General features: G+C 47.1%; 1 protein-coding gene and 1 long non-coding RNA gene across 3 annotated transcripts in view; both read right to left on the bottom strand.

Annotated features, from left to right (window-relative positions):
- Positions 1-27,677, bottom strand: part of LRRTM4 (leucine rich repeat transmembrane neuronal 4) — a 646,186-nt gene that overhangs the window by 387,062 nt on the left and 231,447 nt on the right. The window lies entirely within an intron of this gene.
- LOC142748235 (uncharacterized) lies at positions 598-26,457 on the bottom strand. Its single transcript, XR_012882199.1, has 3 exons — positions 26,383-26,457; positions 23,855-23,988; positions 598-869 (listed from the first exon to the last, which is right to left on the bottom strand). It is a non-coding gene; the product is annotated as an uncharacterized LOC142748235 (long non-coding RNA).

Raw genomic sequence — 27,677 nt, 5'->3', positions numbered from 1 at the left:
CAGAGATCTGCAGTGAGAATGTGCGCTTGTTATTTGCAGAAGGTTTGTGTTGATGCCGGATATTGGGCGTGGTTAGGGGGCGTGGCTTAAAATGTCCCTCTTTTCCGAATTCAAAAGTTGGGAGGTATGTTAAAGGGTTTGCATGAGATTAGAGAAAAGGGTCCACTTATTGTTCCAGACACAGCGCCCCTCTTGTGCATGGACTTTGTCTGGTACTGTAGCTCAGTCGCAGTTTATTTTATGGATATCTACACGATGTCGCTTCTTTGTATTAGTTCTTATTCTCACTGTTTGCTCAGCTCCACAGCACTACTTATTTGTGTAGTGAATGTCATTCTCAGTATAGGTTCTGAATATAAAAGTTCGGACAGCGCAGAATACCAAATTTATTCTTAGGAGGAGCTTTTATTAGAAAGAATCTGCCCAGTGCACACTGCATACATCGATCACAGAGAGCCTGATGCTAAAACCTTACTAGGCCTCCTGTGGGTACTGGATGTATGCCGTCTCCATTATAGGGGGAATACAGGCTGCCAGTAGCAACAGCTTGTATTCTGTTGAGGGTATCACTGAGCCCAGACTGTCTTGCTCTCTTAGAAGTTTTTGCTCATAAAAGCAGACATTTTATTAATAAATTAGGGATTTGCTCTATACCCAATAATATTCAAGCAATAGCTCATCCTTAGACGTGGCGCACCTACACTTATCTTCAGTCCCACGTAAACTCATGCCAAGTGTCTTAATACAGAAAAGAACTTCATTCACAGGAGCACTCATGGCATATCTGTCAGTCTCATATCTTCATTTAATATTCCTACAATGGAAGAAGATCCATCACTCAGCTCGACACAGGTTGAGAACACAAATCCCTATGAAAAAGGTAGAGAAGATGCAGTAATTCTCATGGCGGCTAACTTATTGACCCAACACCATAAAAACGTCGTCATTATCCCACTTGTCAGTTCCATCTAATTAGTTACCTATTTGTGGTATTCCATTTTTTTTACTAATCTATTCATTAATAACGCTGTGCGGCTAGTGAATCTGCATATAAAGTAAACAGCTTGAATAACCATAAACGCTATTAGAATAATTTACAATTCATCAAGACAAATACACGAATAGAGTAATTTACTTGCCATGCATGTCTATTATTAGAAATTACAATCCATCAAATAAAATGCATCGAGCTATTTCCCATTCTGCTCATATAATGTTACCTCTGGGACTCTCCGCTGTTTTCTTATAATTGTACAGAGTCGTAATAAAAAGTGTTGCTTTTAAATAAGGCCTCGAAACATCTTGACGTCTTGCAATTTGCAGCCAACGTTCGAAAATGTATTCAGCTGGAAGCGGCTAAAGGAAATATGGATTAGTCTGTTCTAAGTAGGTACAGAGAGTGGAAGTGACTGGCGTCAGATTCAATGCTCCTCTCCATAAGGAGTATGAGATATTTGCATGTTCTTCAAAATGTAAAACCAGTTGTGATGCATGCATTATGTATGGGACCGGAGAAGAACACAAAGCTACTTCAAGGAGCGAGGAGCCTGCAAGACGGCTTGTACCTCCATACAACTGCTGGGCAGAATGAGCCGATCACACATGTTGATTTGATCAGAGATGGATTTTGTAAGGTTTACAAACAGGATAGCCCTGGTTTAAATATAAAGTGTTGATTTTGAGATAGAGTTTTTTTTTTTTTTTAGATGTTCACAAGCTTTAAATCAAAATAAGGAGGAGAAAACCGCAGCACTCCAATAGAAAAATATTATTTTATTCACCATAACAAAACCTGCAACGTTTCAACCCTCACAGGGTCTTTGTCAAGCATAAAATACAACCTCAGGTGCACACCTTTTATAATCCTTATCCAGTAGAAAAATACATGTATATTTAGATAATATATGTGACAAGCATAGAAGGGTAAAGTGACAGTGCATCACAAAGGACATTCATAGAGAAATACTACATTTTGTATCAGCGTCATGATTTACCTAATGCGCACGCTCTCAGCTTGTTAGTTACTGGATCAAGCGTCCATAGTTACCCATTAGTCACATCGCATACAGAGCTATGTATACCTCTAATCAATCTCTCCCGCATGGCTTGGGCTGCTGATTTGACATGCATAGCCCCTTTGACGTTCTAAAATCAACGTAAGCCCGGCTCGATCTATGCAGCCGCGACTAGGCGTCCTCAGGTTGCTTATAGCAGCCTGACATGCGCATTGGGAGGGGATTATTTAAGAGAAAGGGGAGGGGCTGGGATCTGCACTAACATGCGATATGACTAATGGGTAACTATGGACGCTTGATCCAGTTACTAACAAGCTGAGAGCGTGCGCATTAGGTAAATCATGACGCTGATACAAAATTTTGTATTTCTCTATGAATGTCCTTTGTCACTTTACCCTTCGATGCTTGTCACATATATTATCTAAATATACATGTATTTTTCTAATGTTTTTTAACTATTATGTAGAACCAATTGAGACACAGGATGTGATGTCACTGAACACGGATAATAAAAGGAGTGCACCTGAGGTTGTATTTTATATTTTACAAAGACCCTGTGAGGGTGGAAACGTTGCAGGTTTTGTTTTGGTAAATAAAATAATATTTTTCTATTGGAGTGCTGCGGTTTTCTCCTCCTTATTTCGATTGCCTATTTCCCCCGGACCGGAGTTATCTACTGCGGGCACCCCCCTGAAGTTGGGAGACTATGAAGAACACACAAAATAGTTGTTTCCATTGTTTCCCATTTCAAAATTACTCATGGGGCTCCCCATCATGTTCCATCTAGGATCTGTAGGTCCGTGCTGGTCTTCTTTTAGTTCATAGCCCCCTTAAGGCTGTGTTCACACTGAGTTTTTAGCAGGAGGAAAATTCTGCCTCAAAATTCAGTTTGGGATTTTGAGGCAGATTTTGACCTTCCTGCACGCCGTTTGCTGCGATTTTTGCGGCGTTTTTCGCTGTGTTTTTCGTTTGCACCCATTGAGTGCTATGGGCAAAAAACTCAGCGAAATACGCTTTCTCTGCCTCCCATTGATGTTAATGAGAGGTCAGAGGCGTAACCGCGTGAAGATAGGGCATGTCCCTTCTTTCTCTTGAGAGGCGGTTTTACCGCTCGCGGGAGAAAACCGCCTCCGCCTCCTGTTGAAATCAATGTGAGGCATTTTCGGCCGGTTTTTCACGAGTTTTGCGGAGCGGTTTCCACGCCAAAAAACTTGTCAAAATACTCAGTATGAACAGGGCCTAATGGTGTTGACCCTGACAGAGGCCTGAGGATTTCAGTAAGGGCGGATTTACACGAGCGTGTGCGTTTTGCGCACGCAAAAAATGTGGCGTTTTGCGTGCGCAAAAGGCACTTAACAGCTCCGTGTGTCACCTGCGTATGATGCGTGGCTGCGTGATTTTCGTGCAGTCGCCATCATTATGACACTCTGTATGTTTGTAAACAGAAAAGCACGTGGTGCTTTTCTGTTTTCATTCATACTTTTTACTGCTCTTGCGCGAATCACGTGCGTCACACGGAAGTGCTTCTGTGTGGTGCGCGTGATTTTCACGCACCCATTGACTTCAATGAGTGGATGATGCGCGAGCAATGCACAAATATAGGACATGTCGTGCGTTTGACGCAGCGGACATACGCTGCGTGAAAATCACGGACTGTCTGCACGGCCCCATAGACTAACATACGTCCGTGCGACACGCCTGAAAATCACGCGCGTTGCACGGACGTATTACACGTTCGTGTAAATAAGTCCTAAGCAACACATGACAACATTGTGCTTGCTATATCTATACCTGGCAAAGTACAGCACAGATCAAATTTGAATTTGCTATTTGAAGAGCTTTTTATTTCTATTTCTCACTTCTAAGAGTATTTACCAAGATTTAGCATCAGTATTTCTGAGCAGAACAATCTTTAGAGGCATCAGGAAACAAATATTAAAAGGAATCAGACAGTTTATTTCAACTGAAGGAGCAAAAGCTGAGTTAAGTGCGTATCTCTAGCGAATGTTCAGAGTCCGGTTTCTAACCAGGTTTAAGGTAGGTTCAAAACCTTATTTTCCAGATGTGGAGATCTCAAAGATCTTCCTGGTCTTGTCACTGCCATTACCTGGTTTCAAAAGCTGGTTGATTATTTTTACATCCAACTGAGAATGCGGAATAATATACCCACAATGTCGTTCACTTAGGTTGTCCTGCATTACAGTCCAGGTCACCTGGTCGTATATTGCTGAAACGGAGCTGCTGAAGATCTTCAAATAGACAAGTACATCTACTCTTTGAATCCTTTTTCTATATTTTATGGGCTCTTATTTTTTTGTTAACGGATCTAAGGACTGTTTTTCAATCTTGCTGTTTTTTCTATAGATATACAACCTACTGTGCATATATTGCCTCCTATAGGGATTATCCTAGGATTCTGTTTATTTTCCTTTCAGGTACTTGTGGTTCTTCTGTTTCAATGCCTGGCCAGGCAATTTGGGCAATGTTTTAATTGTTTACTATTGTGATTGGTATTATTCAGGGAAATGGTATTTATACAATCTTAGACTTTATTACTATGAAGATGAAAATTTTATATTTTCGTAACTCTGAGTGCTGGTTTTTTGGCCGGAAATTTTTTCTTTTTGGTTCTTTATATTTCCTATATTATCTGGATGGCACCGTGTAAAATTATTAACTTTGACAGAGCTGGTTTATTTGACAGTTTTGTAGTTTTTCTATGATTATTTTTAGTAAGGAACACTCCTTCTAGATATTACAGGATCCAGAAGTTGTTTTTTTCTACAAGGATGAGGCAGTTTCTAACATCACTCCATGTACTGAATGCTCAGGGGTTTTATGCTCAATAAAGAAGGCAAGCAAGAAGCCTTCGAGATGTCAAGTTCATGAGATGGGAGATAAACTATAGTACAAGAAAAAATATTTTACACTCCTTAACATTATGTCAAAAAGAGAAAACCTTAAGGGCATGTTCACACGTGGCGGAATTGCTGTGGAATTCTGCTGCGGACAGTCCGCACTGGAAATACGCAGCAGACCGTCTGTCCATTGGTTTCAACACCTTTTTAGTTATCTTCATGCAGTCGTTGTGGACAACTCCGCTTTGGACCATAGGCTGTGGTGCAGAATTTGGTGTCCGCAGCATACACTGGCTGTTGCGGACTTGATGCGTACTTGTGGCGTAATTTCCCCATTGACTTCAATAAAGTTGCAAAATTACGCAATGAAATCCACAGATGTTATGGATGTTGCGTTGCGGATTGCTTTCGCGAACAGGATATTTCATCATTCTGGCTGGATCTGTGTGTTTCAAGGTCTATAGCCAGACTGAGATGGAATGTTTTAAAAGACAGCAGTCTGTACTCTTCACCTGAATCCGCAACGACTAATCCGCAGCATTTTACTTCACATTTTAGGCAAAGGCGCAACAGAATCTGCAACGCAGATTATGTGCGGCATTGATGCGGACAGTGTCTGCAGAATTCTGCCACGTCTGGCCATGCCCTAAAGGGTTCTCCACTTTGGACAATCCCTACTTGTTAGAAGGGTCTCTGGACAATAAGCTGATCACAAAGTGTCCCCCTGCTGAGACCCCTAGCGATCAGCTTAAATTTGTGGGGAAACCTGGCAATAAGTGTTCAATTTCCCTACAGCACCACCAAAGAAGAAATTAAGCATTACACAGTGCTCATTCAAATGTAGTGAAATCTGGTTAAGCCAACCACCCAAAATTGCATTTTTTTTTTTTTTTTTATGAATGTAGGTTGAAGTGTATAATGCAGTCAGCAAACATGTACAGCACACAAATAAACAGCCCTCTTATTCCTAGTTCCCAGCATGGCTCTCCTCTCATTCCTGATCCCCAACATGGCTCTCTCATTCCTAGTCCCCAGCACGGTCCCCTCTCATTCCTTGTCCCCAAAATGGCTTCCCTCTCATTCATAGTCCCCACATTGCTGTCCTCTCATTCTTATACAGTACAGTACACCAACATAGCTCACCTTATGCCTAGACCCTTATCAGGCTCCATTCTCAATATCCCCCCTCACTGCTAACCTTGACTCCCTGGTAACAGTCTGCAGATTTCCATGCTCAGAAATCTTGTGCGCTGTTTGGTGCAGCATGATGCCTGCTGCACTCTCCCATTCTCTGGCAGCCTCGCTTCTCCTCCTCCCTCCTTTCCTTTGATGCCCCTAACTGCTGGAAATGCTCCTCCTCCTGTTCTATCTGCCCGAATAATGCGGCACAATGCTGGCAGCTTCTCTCTACTGATGTGCCAATCAAGTCTCCTCCCGCTCTCTGTGGCCCGGTGATGCGGCATGGCGTGCACCCCAAGCCAGATGATTTATATCGCATGTAAATCTAAAATGTGGTCTTTTTGAAGGGTTCCCACAGAAAAATGTTCTAAAGAAAAGTGGTCGGATTAAGGAGTGGTCTGCTTATATAGGGGCAACTTCCATAGACTGTAATGTTGGGGAAAATCGGTCACAGACAAATTCAGTCTGGATGGGACGAGTCTCCTCAAAGGGGTAGTCCGCTGACTGTGTAATGCAGGACAGGTCCTCCAGAGCTAGACATGCTCTTTGTAACTACTTTTCACCAATGTTCCCTCTAAATCTTGGCAGCTCCTGAGCAGAGCAGTTAGGGAGCAGGGCAAGTCTCCATCAATGGTGGGTGATCTGATGACCAAAAGTAATATCCCCAGTAAATACTAATATGGCGACTAAATAAGAGAATAAGAAAACTTATTTGAAATGAGTTTTAATTACTTTTTAAAATACTATAATATTACAAGTCCAGCAGTAAAATAGACAGTTCTAAACACCAATTGTAGGCAACAATGAAAGAATCCCTCATTACACCAATGTCCTTATAGATAGTGCCACAGACCCCCTGTAGATAGCGTCACCCCCTCCAGTAGATAGCGCCACACATAGCCACCCCCCTGTAGATGGCATCACACATCCCCCTGTAGATCACGCCATACACAGAACCCTTGTAGATATTGCCACACAGACCCCCTCTAGATAGTGCCGCACAGCCCCCTCTAGATAGTGCCGCACAGCCCCCTGTAGATAGTGCCGCACAGCCCCCTGTAGATAGTGCCGCACAGCCCCCTGTAGATAGTGCCGCACAGCCCCCTGTAGATAGTGCCGCACAGACCCCCCTATAGTTACTGACACAGCCCGCCTATAGATAGTGCTACACAGACCCCCCTGTAGATAGTGCTACACAGCCCCCTGTAGATGGTGACAAACAGACCCCTGTAGATAGTGCCACACAGACCCCCCTGTAGTTACTGCCACACAGCCCCCTGTAGATAGTGCCACACAGCCCTCTGTAGATGGTGCTACACAGACCCCTTTAGATGTGCCACACAGACCCCTGTAGATAGTGCCAAACAGACCCCCTGAAGAGAGTGCCACACAAACCCCCCTGTGGATAGTGCCACACAGACCCCCCTGTAGATAGTTCCACACAGACCCCCTGTAGATGGTGCCACACAGACCACCCCTGTAGATAGTGCCACACAGAAATCCCCCTGTAGATAGTGGCACACAGACCCCCCTGTAGATAGTGCCGCACAGACCCCCCTGTAGATAGTGCCACACAGACCCCCCTGTAGATAGTGCCACACAGCAATCCCCCTGTATACAGTGCTACACAGCAATTTCCCCTGTATATAGTTCTACATAGCCCCCCTCTCCCCTTGTATAGAGTGCTACATAGCCCCCTCTCCCCCTGTAGATAGTGCCACACAGACCCCCCTGTAGATAGTGCCACACAGACCCACCTGTGGATAGTGCCACACAGACCCATCTGTGGATAGTGCCACACCTGTGCATAGTGCTACATAGCCCCATCTCCCCTTGTATATAGTGCTACACAGTCCCCCCTCCCCTTGTATATAGTGCTACACAGCCCCCTCTCCTTGTATATAGTGCTACACAGCCCCCTCTCCTTGTATATATAGCACTACACAGCCCCCTCCCTTGTATATAGCGCTACACAGCCCCCTCCCCTTGTATATAGCGCTACACAGTAATTCCCCCCTGTGTATTGTGCTACACCCCCCTCTCCCCTTGTATATAGTGCTACACAGCCCCCCTCCTCCCCTTGTGTATATAGTGCTAGACAGCCCCCCTTCTCCCCTTGTGTATATAGTGCTACACAGCCCCCCTCTCCCCTTCTGCATATAGTGCTACACAGCCCCCCTCCCCGTGTATATAGTGCTACACAGCCCCCCTCCCCTTGTGTATATAGTGCTACACAGCCCCCTCCCTTGTATATAGCGCTGCACAGCCCCTCTCCCCTTGTATATAGCGCTACAAAGCAATTCCCCCCTGTATATAGTGTTACACAGCCCCCCTCTCCCCTTGTATATAGTGCTATACAGCCCCCCTCCTCCCCTTGTGTATATAGTGCTACACAGCCCCCCTCCTCCCCTTGTGTATATAGTGCTACACTGCCCCCTCTCCCCTTGTGTATATAGTGCTACACAGCCTCCCACTCCCCTTGTGTATATAGTGCTACACAGCCCCCCTCTCCCCTTGTGTATATAGTGCTACACAGCCCCCTCCTCCCCTTGTGTATATAGTGATACACAGAAATTCCCCACCTGTATATCGCGCTACATAGCCCCACTCCTCCCCTTGTATATAGCACTACACAGCCCCCTCCCCCACAGCTCCTTAAAAAAAAAAGATTGTACTTACTTTGCCCAGTTCCTGCGAGAGACGGAGCGCTACACTGCCTCTCCGCAGGGGCCCATGCGCAGAGCGCTGTGATGTGATGTCATCACGCCGGCCTGCGCGACTCCCAGCACCTTATAGGCTGCAGGCCTAACGTAGCCGGCAGCCTATAGTATTCATTTGTATCTGCATCCTGTGCTAGCGACGCCACAGCATCCGCCCGTGACAGTGCGCAGACTTTAAACTTTAGTGAGTGAGCGGACCGTGGAATGTGCGCATCTGTGCACCTTACATGGAACACTGCTCTGCACTCTCTCCTCACTCCACTCTGCATCTCCTGAACAGGGGTCCCCATTTATTAATTCAGAATTCCCTAATAGGGTGTATGAAAAGTGGTTTACTAAACTGAACAACCCATTTAAAGAAAACTTTGACGTATTAACTAGTACTAGTATAAAGTACAATACCTTCTATTTTCATTGTCAATGGTAGTTTATTTTTGCAGTTTACATGTTAAATATAGTCTACTTATGACCCAGTTCTCTCAAGAATTAAAATGGATGTTGTGTGGAACGCAGCCTATAATTAGCCTGGAATCACTACAATTTTTGAATTGTTCTCCCTGAATTATCCCAATACCTTGTTTCAATTCTCATTGATTTTACTATGTCCCTTCATATGTATTTCACTAGATATTGTTGTCCTGTCTGGCTCAAATGATCTACAGGAGGTTCTAAGCTTTAGAACATGTTCACCTTAAATCAACAAATCTCCCAAGCAGAAAGATTTATGAAACTACCCCTCCCCCTTTAATTAAAAAAGAAAACTTGAAATGGCTTTTCGATGACTTATGCACATTATGTGGGACACAATCTGTTTACTCAGAGCAGAGTAATGACACAGTTGGTGGCACTCAACTCAAAAACAACTCTTAAGAAATTGTCATTGCAATTTATGACTCATGTACTCAAGTACAGCTAAAAACTTCCCTTTTTTTCTATACATTTGCTGGTTTGTTTGTTTTTTTTGGTTGTTTTGTTTATTAACACAAATAGGCTGTATTGTATTCGACAATGGCAAACCATCCAAGAAAAAGAAAAAAAAGCCAAGTTCTCCTTACACTGAAGGACCCCAAAAACTTCAGGAGACCAGTTATGTAGAGGGGGCTGTCCTAATTTAGAAAAATAGTCTGCTTTTTGTTGTAATGGACAGCGCCACCCTTGTGCATGGGCTGTGTCTGGTATTGCAGCTGAGCCTCATAAATTTAAATGCGGCTGAGTGACAATACGACACAAAGTCATAGGACAAGAGTGGCACTGTTTATGGAGAAAAATCTGATTATTTTTTTCTACTCCCATACAAATGTAAAATTATTATGCATACATTCTCTATTGCATTGTTAATCCTTGTCTTAACTATTGTATGTGGTCATGTTAAATTGAGACAATATACTCATGGGATCCACCATGCTCCCACACCAATTGTAACGTCTGTTACAGATGACAACCACTCTTTATTTTCTAAAAAGAAACCAACGAGAGGTTGTCACAGCCTTTATATTTTCTCCAGCTAAATAATATTCAGTACATGTTTTATGCAATGAATCATTTCAGATATTAAACTTCTTGCACTTTACAAAGTACAATATGTTATTAGAATTTGGGCAAAACATTGGCTCTGTGAAATATTATTCCTATAGCTCTAGGTACAGGACAATGCTAAAATTAAAGTAAATTTCCCCTCAAACACCAAAACTTCTGTCTAGTGATTGAAATTCCCAACTCTCCCTGCTTTAAGTCTTTCTCGACCCCCACCTCCGAAATGGTAGAATGAGTGGTTTTGATCTGGTCCATACATGTAAAGTAACACTCACCATAATGGTGAAAGGGGACCGACCGGGGACTTTTGTTATATATATGAAGCATGGCACCTTTTTTTTTTTAGGACCAACACCAAAGGATGGACTGATCACAGGATGTCCCGTTGCTGGGACCCAAAGCGATCAGCTGTAACCTGTTAGTAAACTAACTATTTACCTGACCTCTAAGCCACAATATGGATCAGTGTTCTTTAAAATAATTGTGCGATTCCCTTTAAATCCCTCTGTGTGTATTTCTCTCTGAGGTTACATCACACATAATAAGCAGCTTTTAATTTGTGTATTTTCTCTATCCTATTAGCTTTGTCTATTTGAGACATCCATTAAAGTCAACAGACTTAATTTTATGGAAGGTTTCCTACCAAACATATTAGATTTTGCCTTCAAATGAGCACTGTAGACGGGTTAATGGATGTTTTAAATAGATAATGTTATTAATGGGAAAATTGCATGAATTAAAGCTAGGCAAGATATGTTTCCGCGAGAAGGATTTATTTTAATTCTGTCACTTTGTTTCTTCCGTTGAATTAACACAATTACTACAGTACCATTTATATATTTTTCCACTTATTTTTTAAATGTTCTTCAGTCCCCTATGTTTTATGAGCATTTTGGTTTCTGTAAATTAGTTTTTATTCAAACCTATATTAAAAAGGCACATCTACTGTACAAAGAATTATCTAGTGAATTTCCGTTCTGAGGGGCCAGTTTTGTTTCTCAACATTTAGACAAAAACAGATCCCCGCCAAAAAAAGAAAAATGTGCCATAGAGACAGACCATATGCCATACCTCCCAACTTTAGAATTTGGAAAAGAGGGACATTTTAAGCCATGCCCCCTAACCACGCCCAATATACGTCATCAACACATCAAATCACGGTCAGATACTTCTGCAAATAACGCGCGCACATTCTCACTACGGATCTCTAGACTGTCGGGGTATCACAGATATTATGGATCCGGTTATATCGTCTTTGTGTTACTTTTCCTATCATGGGTATAACATTTGCTCATCACAGCGGCAGCTGCAGGACAAACCTAAAGGCTGAGAACAATGAAAGTCAAGAGGGAGACCCTGTGGTTAATGACTTTTCAATTGACAGGTAGCAGAGTTACATGATGGGGTTTTTTTTCCAGTTGTGTAACTCTGCTACCGGTCAATGGAAAAATCATCCACCAGAGCCCCACTGTAAATCGCTCCACACACTGCCCCACTGTACATAGCGCCATACACAGCTCCCCTGTACATAGCTCCACACATTCAGCCCCCCTGTAGATAGCTCCACACACAGCCACCCCCTGTACATAGCTCCACACAGCCCCCCTGTACATAGCTCCACACACAGCCCCCCTGTACATAGCTCCACACACAGCCCTCCTGTAGATAGCTCCACACACAGCCCCCTGTAGATAGTGCCACACACAGCCCCCCTGTAGATAGTGCCACACACAGCCCCCTGTAGATGGCACCACACAGCCCCCCTGTAGATTGCTCCACACACCGCCGCCCTGTAGATAGTTCCAGATACAACCCCCCTGTAGATAGTTCCAGATACAGCCCCCTGTAGATAGCTCCAGATACAGCCCCCCTATAGATCGCTCCAGATACAGCCCCCCTGTACATAGTGCCACACACAGCCCCCCTGTAGATAGCTCCACATACAGCCCCCCTGTAGATAGTTCCAGATACAGCCCCCCTGTAGATAGCTCAAGATACAGCCCCCCTGTAGATAGCTCCAGATATAGCCCCCTGTACATAGTGCCACACACAGCCCCCCTGTAGATAGCTCCACACACATCCCCCCTGTAGATAGTTCCAGATACAGCCTCCCTGTAGATAGCTCCAGATACAGCCCCCCTGTAGATAGCTCCAGATACAGCCCCCCTGTACATAGCGCCAGACATAGCCCCCCTGTACATAGCACCAGATATAGCCCCCTGTAGATAGCTCCACACACAACCCCCCTGTAGATGGTGCCACACACAGCCCCCTGTAGATAGCGCCAGATACAGCCCCCCTGTATAAAGCGCCACACACAGCCCCCTGTAGATTGCTCCACACACAGCCCCCCTGTACATAGAACCAGACACAGCCCCCTGTAGATAGCTCCAGATACAGCCCCCCTGTAGATAACTCCAGATACAGCCCCCTTGTACATAGTGCCACACACAGCCCCCCTGTAGATAGCTCCACACACAGCCCCCCTGTAGATAGCTACACTCACAGCTCCCCTGTAGAGAGCGCCACACACAGCCCCCTGTAGATAGCTCCACACACAGCCCCCCTGTAGATAGCTCCAGATACAGCCCCCCTGTACATAGCGCCAGATAGAGGCCCCCCTTTACATAGCGCCAGATAGAGCCCCCTGTAGATAGCTCCACACACAGCCCCCGTGTAGATAGCTCCAGACACAGCCCCCCTGTAGGTAGCGCAACACACAGCCCCTTAGGCCATATTCACACGACAAGGTCCGAGTGTCGGACGATAAAAACGGACGTTTTGCATCTGTTCCGATTCCGTTCCGGGCCGTGTTGCTGTTTTTAACGGCCAATTTTGACCTGTTTTCATCAAATCACGGTCAGATACTTCTGCAAATAACGCGCGCACATTCTCACTACGGATCTCTAGACTGTCGGGGTATCACAGATATTATGGATCCAGTTATGTCGTCTTTGTGTTACTTTTCCTATCATGGGTATAACATTTGCTCATCACGGCGGCAGCTGCAGGACAAACCTAAAGGCTGAGAACAATGAAAGTCAAGAGGGAGACCCTGTGGTTAATGACTTTTCAATTGACAGGTAGCAGAGTTACATGATGGGGGTTTTTTTTCCAGTTGTGTAACTCTGCTACCGGTCAATGGAAAAATCATCCACCAGAGCCCCACTGTAAATCGCTCCACACACTGCCCCACTGTACATAGCGCCATACACAGCTCCCCTGTACATAGCTCCACACATTCAGCCCCCCTGTAGATAGCTTCACACACAGCCACCCCCTGTACATAGCTCCACACAGCCCCCCTGTACATAGCTCCACACACAGCCCCCCTGTACATAGCTCCACACACAGCCCTCCTGTAGATAGCTCCACACACAGCCCCCTGTAGATAGTGCCACACACAGCCCCCCTGTAGATAGTGCCACACACAGCCCCCTGTAGATGGCACCACACAGCCCCCCTGTAGATTGCTCCACACACCGCCGCCCTGTAGATAGTTCCAGATACAGCCCCCCTGTAGATAGTTCCAGATACAGCCCCCTGTAGATAGCTCCAGATACAGCCCCCCTGTAGATCGCTCCAGATACAGCCCCCCTGTACATAGTGCCACACACAGCCCCCCTGTAGATAGCTCCACATACAGCCCCCCTGTAGATAGTTCCAGATACAGCCCCCCTGTAGATAGTGCCACACACAGCCCCCCTGTAGATAGCTCCACACACATCCCCCCTGTAGATAGTTCCAGATACAGCCTCCCTGTAGATAGCTCCAGATACAGCCCCCCTGTAGATAGCTCCAGATACAGCCTCCCTGTAGATAGCTCCAGATACAGCCCCCCTGTAGATAGCTCCAGATACAGCCCCCCTGTACATAGCGCCAGATATAGCCCCCCTGTACATAGCGCCAGATATAGCCCCCTGTAGATAGCTCCACACACAACCCCCCTGTAGATGGTGCCACACACAGCCCCCTGTAGATAGCGCCAGATACAGCCCCCCTGTATAAAGCGCCACACACAGCCCCCTGTAGATTGCTCCACACACAGCCCCCCTGTACATAGCACCAGACACAGCCCCCTGTAGATAGCTCCAGATACAGCCCCCCTGTAGATAGCTACACTCACAGCTCCCCTGTAGAGAGCGCCACACACAGCCCCCTGTAGATAGCTCCACACACAGCCCCCCTGTAGATAGCTCCAGATACAGCCCCCCTGTACATAGCGCCAGATAGAGGCCCCCCTTTACATAGCGCCAGATAGAGCCCCCTGTAGATAGCTCCACACACAGCCCCCGTGTAGATAGCTCCAGACACAGCCCCCCTGTAGGTAGCGCAACACACAGCCCCTTAGGCCATATTCACACGACAAGGTCCGAGTGTCGGCCGATAAAAACGGACGTTTTGCATCTGTTCCGATTCCGTTCCGGGCCGTGTTGCTGTTTTTAACGGCCAATTTTGACCTGTTTTCATCAAATCACGGTCAGATACTTCTGCAAATAACGCGCGCACATTCTCACTACGGATCTCTAGACTGTCGGGGTATCACAGATATTATGGATCCAGTTATGTCGTCTTTGTGTTACTTTTCCTATCATGGGTATAACATTTGCTCATCACGGCGGCAGCTGCAGGACAAACCTAAAGGCTGAGAACAATGAAAGTCAAGAGGGAGACCCTGTGGTTAATGACTTTTCAATTGACAGGTAGCAGAGTTACATGATGGGGTTTTTTTTTCCAGTTGTGTAACTCTGCTACCGGTCAATGGAAAAATCATCCACCAGAGCCCCACTGTAAATCGCTCCACACACTGCCCCACTGTACATAGCGCCATACACAGCTCCCCTGTACATAGCTCCACACATTCAGCCCCCCTGTAGATAGCTCCACACACAGCCACCCCCTGTACATAGCTCCACACAGCCCCCCTGTACATAGCTCCACACACAGCCCCCCTGTACATAGCTCCACACACAGCCCTCCTGTAGATAGCTCCACACACAGCCCCCTGTAGATAGTGCCACACACAGCCCCCCTGTAGATAGTGCCACACACAGCCCCCTGTAGATGGCACCACACAGCCCCCCTGTAGATTGCTCCACACACCGCCGCCCTGTAGATAGTTCCAGATACAACCCCCCTGTAGATAGTTCCAGATACAGCCCCCTGTAGATAGCTCCAGATACAGCCCCCCTATAGATCGCTCCAGATACAGCCCCCCTGTACATAGTGCCACACACAGCCCCCCTGTAGATAGCTCCACATACAGCCCCCCTGTAGATAGTTCCAGATACAGCCCCCCTGTAGATAGCTCAAGATACAGCCCCCCTGTAGATAGCTCCAGATATAGCCCCCTGTACATAGTGCCACACACAGCCCCCCTGTAGATAGCTCCACACACATCCCCCCTGTAGATAGTTCCAGATACAGCCTCCCTGTAGATAGCTCCAGATACAGCCCCCCTGTAGATAGCTCCAGATACAGCCCCCCTGTACATAGCGCCAGATATAGCCCCCCTGTACATAGCACCAGATATAGCCCCCTGTAGATAGCTCCACACACAACCCCCCTGTAGATGGTGCCACACACAGCCCCCTGTAGATAGCGCCAGATACAGCCCCCCTGTATAAAGCGCCACACACAGCCCCCTGTAGATTGCTCCACACACAGCCCCCCTGTACATAGCACCAGACACAGCCCCCTGTAGATAGCTCCAGATACAGCCCCCCTGTAGATAACTCCAGATACAGCCCCCTTGTACATAGTGCCACACACAGCCCCCCTGTAGATAGCTCCACACACAGCCCCCCTGTAGATAGCTACACTCACAGCTCCCCTGTAGAGAGCGCCACACACAGCCCCCTGTAGATAGCTCCACACACAGCCCCCCTGTAGATAGCTCCAGATACAGCCCCCCTGTACATAGCGCCAGATAGAGGCCCCCCTTTACATAGCGCCAGATAGAGCCCCCTGTAGATAGCTCCACACACAGCCCCCGTGTAGATAGCTCCAGACACAGCCCCCCTGTAGGTAGCGCAACACACAGCCCCTTAGGCCATATTCACACGACAAGGTCCGAGTGTCGGCCGATAAAAACGGACGTTTTGCATCTGTTCCGATTCCGTTCCGGGCCGTGTTGCTGTTTTTAACGGCCAATTTTGACCTGTTTTCATCAAATCACGGTCAGATACTTCTGCAAATAACGCGCGCACATTCTCACTACGGATCTCTAGACTGTCGGGGTATCACAGATATTATGGATCCAGTTATGTCGTCTTTGTGTTACTTTTCCTATCATGGGTATAACATTTGCTCATCACGGCGGCAGCTGCAGGACAAACCTAAAGGCTGAGAACAATGAAAGTCAAGAGGGAGACCCTGTGGTTAATGACTTTTCAATTGACAGGTAGCAGAGTTACATGATGGGGGTTTTTTTTCCAGTTGTGTAACTCTGCTACCGGTCAATGGAAAAATCATCCACCAGAGCCCCACTGTAAATCGCTCCACACACTGCCCCACTGTACATAGCGCCATACACAGCTCCCCTGTACATAGCTCCACACATTCAGCCCCCCTGTAGATAGCTTCACACACAGCCACCCCCTGTACATAGCTCCACACAGCCCCCCTGTACATAGCTCCACACACAGCCCCCCTGTACATAGCTCCACACACAGCCCTCCTGTAGATAGCTCCACACACAGCCCCCTGTAGATAGTGCCACACACAGCCCCCCTGTAGATAGTGCCACACACAGCCCCCTGTAGATGGCACCACACAGCCCCCCTGTAGATTGCTCCACACACCGCCGCCCTGTAGATAGTTCCAGATACAGCCCCCCTGTAGATAGTTCCAGATACAGCCCCCTGTAGATAGCTCCAGATACAGCCCCCCTGTAGATCGCTCCAGATACAGCCCCCCTGTACATAGTGCCACACACAGCCCCCCTGTAGATAGCTCCACATACAGCCCCCCTGTAGATAGTTCCAGATACAGCCCCCCTGTAGATAGTGCCACACACAGCCCCCCTGTAGATAGCTCCACACACATCCCCCCTGTAGATAGTTCCAGATACAGCCTCCCTGTAGATAGCTCCAGATACAGCCCCCCTGTAGATAGCTCCAGATACAGCCTCCCTGTAGATAGCTCCAGATACAGCCCCCCTGTAGATAGCTCCAGATACAGCCCCCCTGTACATAGCGCCAGATATAGCCCCCCTGTACATAGCGCCAGATATAGCCCCCTGTAGATAGCTCCACACACAACCCCCCTGTAGATGGTGCCACACACAGCCCCCTGTAGATAGCGCCAGATACAGCCCCCCTGTATAAAGCGCCACACACAGCCCCCTGTAGATTGCTCCACACACAGCCCCCCTGTACATAGCACCAGACACAGCCCCCTGTAGATAGCTCCAGATACAGCCCCCCTGTAGATAGCTACACTCACAGCTCCCCTGTAGAGAGCGCCACACACAGCCCCCTGTAGATAGCTCCACACACAGCCCCCCTGTAGATAGCTCCAGATACAGCCCCCCTGTACATAGCGCCAGATAGAGGCCCCCCTTTACATAGCGCCAGATAGAGCCCCCTGTAGATAGCTCCACACACAGCCCCCGTGTAGATAGCTCCAGACACAGCCCCCCTGTAGGTAGCGCAACACACAGCCCCTTAGGCCATATTCACACGACAAGGTCCGAGTGTCGGCCGATAAAAACGGACGTTTTGCATCTGTTCCGATTCCGTTCCGGGCCGTGTTGCTGTTTTTAACGGCCAATTTTGACCTGTTTTCATCAAATCACGGTCAGATACTTCTGCAAATAACGCGCGCACATTCTCACTACGGATCTCTAGACTGTCGGGGTATCACAGATATTATGGATCCAGTTATGTCGTCTTTGTGTTACTTTTCCTATCATGGGTATAACATTTGCTCATCACGGCGGCAGCTGCAGGACAAACCTAAAGGCTGAGAACAATGAAAGTCAAGAGGGAGACCCTGTGGTTAATGACTTTTCAATTGACAGGTAGCAGAGTTACATGATGGGGTTTTTTTTTCCAGTTGTGTAACTCTGCTACCGGTCAATGGAAAAATCATCCACCAGAGCCCCACTGTAAATCGCTCCACACACTGCCCCACTGTACATAGCGCCATACACAGCTCCCCTGTACATAGCTCCACACATTCAGCCCCCCTGTAGATAGCTCCACACACAGCCACCCCCTGTACATAGCTCCACACAGCCCCCCTGTACATAGCTCCACACACAGCCCCCCTGTACATAGCTCCACACACAGCCCTCCTGTAGATAGCTCCACACACAGCCACCCCCTGTACATAGCTCCACACAGCCCCCCTGTACATAGCTCCACACACAGCCCCCCTGTACATAGCTCCACACACAGCCCTCCTGTAGATAGTGCCACACACAGCCCCCCTGTAGATAGTGCCACACACAGCCCCCTGTAGATGGCACCACACAGCCCCCCTGTAGATTGCTCCACACACCGCCGCCCTGTAGATAGTTCCAGATACAGCCCCCCTGTAGATAGTTCCAGATACAGCCCCCCTGTAGATAGCTCCAGATACAGCCCCCCTGTAGATCGCTCCAGATACAGCCCCCCTGTACATAGTGCCACACACAGCACCCCCTGTAGATAGCTCCACATACAGCCCCCCTGTAGATAGCTCCAGATATAGCCCCCTGTACATAGTGCCACACACAGCCCCCCTGTAGATAGCTCCACACACATCCCCCCTGTAGATAGTTCCAGATACAGCCTCCCTGTAGATAGCTCCAGATACAGCCCCCCTGTAGATAGCTCCAGATACAGCCCCCCTGTACATAGCGCCAGATATAGCCCCCTGTACATAGCGCCAGATATAGCCCCCTGTAGATAGCTCCACACACAACCCCCCTGTAGATGGTGCCACACACAGCCCCCCTGTAGATAGCGCCAGATACAGCCCCCCTGTATATAGCGCCACACACAGCCCCCTGTAGATTGCTCCACACACAGCCCCCCTGTACATAGCACCAGACACAGCCCCCTGTAGATAGCTCCAGATACAGCCCCCTGTAGATAGCTCCAGATACAGCCCCCTTGTACATAGTGCCACACACAGCTCCCCTGTAGATAGCTCCACACACAGCCCCCCTGTAGATAGCTACACACACAGCTCTCCTGTAGAGAGCGCCACACACAGCCCCCTGTAGATAGCTCCACACACAGCCCCCCTGTAGATAGCTCCAGATACAGCCCCCCTGTACATAGCGCCAGATAGAGGCCCCCCCTTTACATAGCGCCAGATAGAGCCCCCTGTAGATAGCTCCACACACAGCCCCCGTGTAGATAGCTCCAGACACAGCCCCCCTGTAGGTAGCGCAACACACAGCCCCTTAGGCCATATTCACACGACAGGGTCCGAGTGTCGGCCGATAAAAACGGACGTTTTGCATCTGTTCCGATTCCGTTCCGGGCCGTGTTGCTATTTTTAACGGCCAATTTTGACCTGTTTTGCATCCGTTTTTTTCCCTGTCCGTTTTAAAATCGGATGAATTTCATTTAAATTTGTTGCCACACACTTCCCTCTGTAGATAATGCCACCCAGCCCCCCTGGTAGGTAATGCCACCCAGACCCCTGTAGGTAATGCCACCCAGCCCCCTGTAGGTAATGCCACCCAGCCCCCTGTAGGTAATGCCACCCAGCCCCCTGCAGGTAATGCCACCCAGCCCCCTGTATGTAATGCCACCCAGCCCCCTGAAGGTAATGCCACCCAGCCCCCTGAAGGTAATGCCACCCAGCCCCCTGTAGGTAATGCCACCCAGCCCCCTGTATGTAATGCCACCCAGCCCCCTGTATGTAATGCCACCCAGCCCTCTGCAGGTAATGCCACCCAGCCCCCGGCAGGTAAGGCCACCCAGCCCCCGGCAGGTAATGCCACCCAGCCCCCTGTATGTAATGCCACCCAGCCCCGTGCAAGTAATGCCACCCAGCCCCCTGAAGGTAATGCCACCCAGACCCCTGTAGGTAATGCCACCCAGCCCCCTGTAGGTAATGCCACCCACCCCCCTGCAGGTAATGCCACCCAGCCCCCTGTATGTAATGCCACCCAGCCCCCTGAAGGTAATGCCACCCAGCCCCTTGAAGGTAATGCCACCCAGCCCCCTGAAGGTAATGCCACCCAGCCCCCTGTCTGTAATGCCACCCAGTTCTCTGCAGGTAATGCCACCCAGCTCCCGGCAGGTAATGCCACCCAGCCCCCTGTACGTAATGCCACCCAGCCCTCTGCAGGTAATGCCACCCAGCCCTCTGCAGGTAATGCCACCCAGCCACCGGCAGGTAATGCCACCCTGCCCCCGGCAGGTAATGCCACCCAGCCCCATGTATGTAATGCCACCCAGCCCCATGCAGGTAATGCCACCCAGCCCCCTGCAGGTAATGCCACCCAGCTCCCGGCAGGTAATGCCACCCAGCCCCCTGTATGTAATGCCACCCAGCCCTCTGAATGTAAAGCCAACCCAGCCCCCGGCAGGTAATGCCACCCAGCCCCCGGCAGGTAATGCCACCCAGCCCCCTGTATGTAATGCCACCCAGCCCCATGCAGGTAATGCCACCCAGCCCCCAGCAGGTAATGCCACCCAGCCCCCTGTATGTAATGCCACCCATCCCTCTGCAGGTAATGCCACCCAGCCCCTGGCAGGTAATGCCACCCAGCCCCCGGCAGGTAATGCCACCCAGCCCCCTGAAGGTAATGCCACCCAGCCCTCTTCAGGTAATGCCACCCAGCCCCCGGCAGGTAATGCCACCCAGCCCCCTGTAGGTAATGCCACCAAGTCCCCTGTAGGTAATGCCACACAGCCCCCAGTAAGTTGCACCCACCCACCCCCCCCCCCCACTTCCAGGAGAAGTCACTGACTTCAATGTCCATATGTTTAGAAGTGAGTGACGTCGCTGTGTCCATATATGGACAGTGTAGTCACTCACTTCTCCTGTAGCGGAAACCCCGGCCATAGGGTCGGGGATTCCGCTTCAGAAGTGAGTGACGTCGCTGTGTCCATATATGGACAGTGTAGTCACTCACCTCTCCTGTTGTCTTGCAGCGGCGTTCTCACTGGTATCGATGCTATCTACAGTGAGAACACCGCCGCAAGACTCCTGCCTTCTTCTGATCGCTGCTGCAGTCAGCAGCGATCAGCTGTTTTGATGCAGCACCCAGCGGGACATTTTGAAGACCGGGCGGGACGGCGGTGAGAAACCGGGACTGTCCCACCGGAATCAGGACGGTTGGGAGGTATGCATATGCAAGAGCAGACATACCATAGAGGAAAACCATGCGGCTGCTATGGGGCCCTTAAAAATAGGGGGCCTATGTTGCTACTGGGTGCAGTGAACCTGTACAAGACCTACCTCTCCAAAAGAACTGCATTATTAGTATACAAGGGGTAAGGAATGGGCTCATGGGAATGGCGTGGAGGGGGAAACAAACACCAGGGCCTTCTGTCCTGCTTGGCAAAGCCCATCCTCATAGTGATGGCCCAGTATGATTCTTGCTATAGGGATCCCCTTTTTTCTATGTACACCTCTGTCCATATGATTACTATGGGACCCATGAGGAGCAGGTAGATTGCATCCTTCGCCTCTATGTATGCACAGTTTGAATCTTCTCTCCATAACCCTCTCAATATTAGCAAATAGTAATTTGAAGATGCAGCTTGGGGAGATTATATATTGAGTAATAGGGCAATTCTTATATTTGCCCTGGTAATATTTATATGTGGCTGCATCATGTATACATAGTCTAAATCTACAATAGAAATGAACTAACTTTTTTAATAGTCTTGGCTAAAATCCTACTGTTTAGTGTATTTAGCGCTATGCAAAACTATATGCACCAAGTTAATGCTTTATGGTAACACACTTTTGACCCGGCAGCCACGTGTTCCTCTTCTTCTTGAAGAGATGCAGAGAACATGCATAACAGAGAACACCCACTAAAGTCTGAACTTGCAGCTATTCAAATAGGCATGTCAGACAAAGCAAGTTTAGAAAATATAAGGAGCAATACAGAAATTAGCCAACAACATAGCTGAACTCTTGCCTTTCTAGGTACACAGATACATATATAAATATAATTGTTTCCATGACAAAGGTTCATATCCTTATTCCTGATGATAAATGTATCATCAGCATAAATAGAGGCTTGCTTGTTTTTTTACTCATGTTGAGTATAATAATGCTGGTCTACAGTACATATCAATACTATAAAAAGTTTAATGTAGATAAATGTAAAGTTATGCATCTTGGTTATGCATCTTGGTACCAACAACATGCATGCATCATATGTCCTAGGGGGCGCTACACTGGCGGATTCACTTGTTGAGAAGGATCTGGGTGTACTTGTAAATCATAAACTCAATAACAGCATGCAGTGTCAATCAGCTGCTTCAAAGGCCAGCAGGATATTGTCGTGTATTAAAAGAGGCATGGACTCGCGGGACAGGGATGTAATAATGCCACTTTACAAAGCATTAGTGAGGCCTCATCTAGAATATGCAGTTCAGTTCTGGGCTCCAGTTCATAGAAAGGATGCCCTGGAGTTGGAAAAAATACAAAGAAGAGCAACGAAGCTAATAAGGGGCATGGAGAATTTAAGTTATGAGGAAAGATTGAAAGAATTAAACCTATTTAGCCTTGAAAAAAGAAGACTAAGGGGGGACATGATTAACTTATATAAATATATTAATGGCACATACAAAAAATATGGTGAAATCCTGTTCCTTGTAAAACCCCCTCAAAAAACAAGGGGGCACTCCCTCCGTCTGGAGAAAAAAAGGTTCAAGCTGCAGAGGCGACAAGGCTTCTTTACAGTGAGAACTGTGAATTTATGGAATAGCCTACCACAGGAGCTGGTCACAGCAGGGACAGTAGATGGCTTTAAAAAAGGGTTAGATAATTTCCTAGAACAAAAAAATATTAGCTCCTATGTGTAGAAATTTTTCCTTCCCTTTTCCCTTCCCTTGGTTGAACTTGATGGACATGTGTCTTTTTTCAGCCGTACTAACTATGTAACTATGTAACTATGTAACTATAAGACTGTACCTTGACCTTATATTTCTTAATAAGATCAGCAACTTAGTCATGGAAACAGTCAAACAAAGCCAGAAGAGAATAATTTAACCAGTTACTGTAGACCAAACAGCAGTGGCGGATTAAGTAAACCATGGGCCCTGGGCTGTTCCACAAGCTTGGGCCCCCTTGTCCACCACCGCCCTGCCACGTCATGTCTATATTAAACACCACCTTTCTGTGTGAGCATTGACAAATGAGTGCTACGATTCCCCTTGTCAAAGGGCTGTGTCCCTACACACTGACAGTCTTCAACCATCGCTGACAGTATCACACTGTGTAGGGACACATCCTCCTGACAAGGGGAATGGTAACACGCATTTGTCTATTAGTCCTGGGTACACAAAGACTTTATGTGGAATACAAGGATTTCCGATAACAGACATGTCAGGAGAGGTGACAGATAAATGCAATGACTCACAGGTGATGTCTTCACTGATAGGTCGTTCTCTTTTCTTCTCCATCTGACACAGACCGCTATGGCGACTTCTCCTGATGACTGCAGTTTCCTGATGAGAAATCTTTTCCCCTTGATTCTGTAGCCATTTTCAGAGTCTATAGCAACATAAAAATTCAGACATAAACACCATAAATTGTCTTATACCCCAGACCCCTAAGCAAATTAAGACCCAGGCCCATACATTAACTCAAACCAATAAATTCAGTCCCCAAGAGGTAACTAAACTTTTAAAAAACATTTGGCGTGTCATAGTGAGAGTGATATGTCAGAAGTTTTGATTGATGGGGGTCCCAGCATTGAGACCACCACCGATCACTAAAACAAAGCAGCAGGAGTGCTCGGGTGAGCGCTGTTCCACTTAATTTCTGATTGTCTTTCCTCGTCGCGGTGTACGGACTCATAGACTTTCTGTTGTGCCCATAGACCGCATGCTCGGCTATCAGAGGAAAGACGATCAGAAACAAAGTGGCTCCTCACTCACCTGAGCGCTTCTGCCACTTTGTTTCAGCGATTGGTGGGGTCTCAGTGCCCGGACCCCCACCAATTAGAACATTTGACATGTCACTATGACATGTAATTTTTTTTTAAAAGTTTCGTTAGTTACCCTTTAAGCAGTCAGACACCCCTCCCCAGTGCATCTGACTGACTGCTGAGTGCCCTATGGGAGGGTCTAAGTGTCTGACACTTAGGGCGGATTTACACGAGCGTGTGCGTTTTGCGCACACAAAAAATGCGGCGTTTTGCGCGCGCAAAAGGCACTTAACAGCTCCGTGTGTCATCACCATATGATGCGCGGCTGCGTGCCTTTCGCGCACCCGCCATCATTATGACACTCTGTTTGTATGTTTGTAGCACCTGGTGCTTTTCTGTTTGCAATCATAGTTATACTGCTGTTGAGCAAATCACGCACGTCCCACGGAGGTGCCTCCGTGTGGCATGCGTGATTTTCACGCACCCATTGACTTCAATGGGTGCGTGATGCGCAAAAAACGCAGAAATATAGGACATGTCGTCAGTTTTACGCAGCAGACTCACGCTGCGCAAAAATCACTGACAGTCTGCACTGCCCCATATACTTGCATAGGTCCGTGCGAGGCGCGTGAAAAGCATGCGCGTTGCACGGACAAATTACACGTTCGTGTAAATCCGCCCTTATGGCTCTTGGGGGGGGAAGGAGTTATTCCCCTATAGAACCCTGAACAGTCAATCAAACGCTCTGACCCCCCCCTGCAGAATAATAACTACTGAGGGCTCCATGGGGGAGATTATACTGCAGGGGGGGGTTCTGAGCATCTGACTTACTGCAGAGGGCTCTATGGGTGGGAAATTATTTTGCACACAAAAAATGTGAGATTAAAAACCCTATATACAATTCACACTAACACCAAACACTATATATTCAAACCACACACACTATATAGACTTACATTATAGACACTATAAACACAGCACACACTATATACACAGCACACACTATATACACAGCACACACTATATACACAGCACACACTATATAGACTTACATTATGACACACATAAACACACACACACTACATAGACTTACATTATAGACACTATATACACATCACACACTATATACACAGCACACACTATATAGACTTACATTATGACACACACACACACACACACACACACTACATAGACTTACATTATAGACACAGCACACACTATATACACAGCACACACTATATACACAGCACACACTATATACACAGCACACACTATATAGACTTACATTATGACACACATAAACACACACACACTACATAGACTTACATTATAGACACTATATACACATCACACACTATATACACAGCACACACTATATAGACTTACATTATGACACACACACACACACACACACTACATAGACTTACATTATAGACACAGCACACACTATATACACAGCACACACTATATACACAGCACACACTATATAGACTTACATTATGACACACACACACACACACACACACACACACACACACATAAACACACACACACTACATAGACTTACATTATAGACACTATATACACAGCACACACTATATACACAGCACACACTATATAGACTTACATTATGACACACACACACACACACACACACACACACACACTACATAGACTTACATTATAGACACTATATACACAGCACACACTATATACACAGCACACACTATATAGACTTACATTATGACACACACACACACACATAAACACACACACACACTACATAGACTTACATTATAGACACTATATACACAGCACACACTATATACACAGCACACACTATATACACAGCACACACTATATACACAGCACACACTATATACACAGCACACACTATATAGACTTACATTATGACACACACACACACACACACACACACTACATAGACTTACATTATAGACACTATATACACAGCACACACTATATAGACTTACATTAACTAACACACACACACTTACCAGTCTCTTCCTCTGCGGTGCTTGTCTCTGGCAGCCTCCAGGACCTTAATCATGTGACTGTGACGTCACCACAGGTCCTTCACCCTCTAGTTTCAGTTTTGCCGTTATCAGGCAGCTGCTGGAGGTTTAGACAGGAGGGACAGTGCACAGCAGCACAGAGGAGCAGACTGTCAGGGAGACTCCAGCACCTGCCAATCACAATCTCTGACAGTCTGCTCTCTACAGCTGATGTGCTGTGCCCCTGTTCCCTGGCCGCAATTGACTCCCCCTGCACATTCCCCCCGCCTCTAGAATGCGGCCGGCAGCAGCAGCCCTGGAGAGTTTTGTTTCACTTGTGTGCGGTGTGGGAAGCTATGGGCCCCCCTGCAAGCCTTGGGCCCCGGGCGACCGCCCGAAACGCCCATATGGGGATCCGCCACTGCCAAACAGCATATAATTGCCTGTATGATGGTAATGTATGTAGCTGTTATTGGTGGAAAAAAATGGAAGTATGTTATTAAAAATTCTGCTATTTTTCTTAAATTTTCTGTGAGTGAATTAATTTTCCAGTCACTCGCCTCAATCTATCCTGTGGCTAATTCAAAAATGTTTTTACACAAAATCCAAAAGCCAAGACCCTTTTATTACTATATATTTTATCAGGTAGGAGACTGGTACAACCAACTGCAGAGAGCCAGGATATGCCCCAGGTGAGTTGCTATAGGCAGATCTTCTAGGATCTAGTATTCAGCCTGTGGTACATATACCGCATAGAGTACATGTCATGTCTCTAGTGGGTATTCACACTACTTATGCTGTGCTTTTAATAGGTTTAACACAGTGTCTGATCATAGTACTTCGTTTAGAAACGTTGAGAAACTCTGCTGTACAACAATAGGTATGGAGTATCTTATCCACATTCAATATGAAGTGAGATACTGAAGGAACCAGGCAGGTGTACGTATAGATGTCTCCTTCCTTAGGCTTCGTTCACATCTGCGCTAGGGCTCTGTTCCGGCGTTCCCCTAAAGCCCCTCTTTAAGCTAATAACAGTAGGATTACTTGTAAAACAATAGATACCACACTGTGATATAAATTTCCAATCACTCATGGCTAATGACAAACTCAGCTCTGCTATATCTTTAATGTACTCCTAGGGTGGGAAATCAGAGATCTGATCATTAGGTTTCAAATTGCACAATTGAAACTGATGGCTGTATATAGTAGCACAATACAGTGTGGATCCTAGCTCATATATCTGTTACTTAACATGATGGCTAATAAAATGTAGTAGAAAAAGCCATTTGCAGCTGTGT

Source organism: Rhinoderma darwinii, chromosome 3, assembly GCF_050947455.1.
Source record: "Rhinoderma darwinii isolate aRhiDar2 chromosome 3, aRhiDar2.hap1, whole genome shotgun sequence".
NCBI lineage: Eukaryota > Metazoa > Chordata > Amphibia > Anura > Rhinodermatidae > Rhinoderma > Rhinoderma darwinii.
Note: the sequence above shows the minus strand (reverse complement) of the source record. Positions and strands in the feature narration are given on the sequence as shown.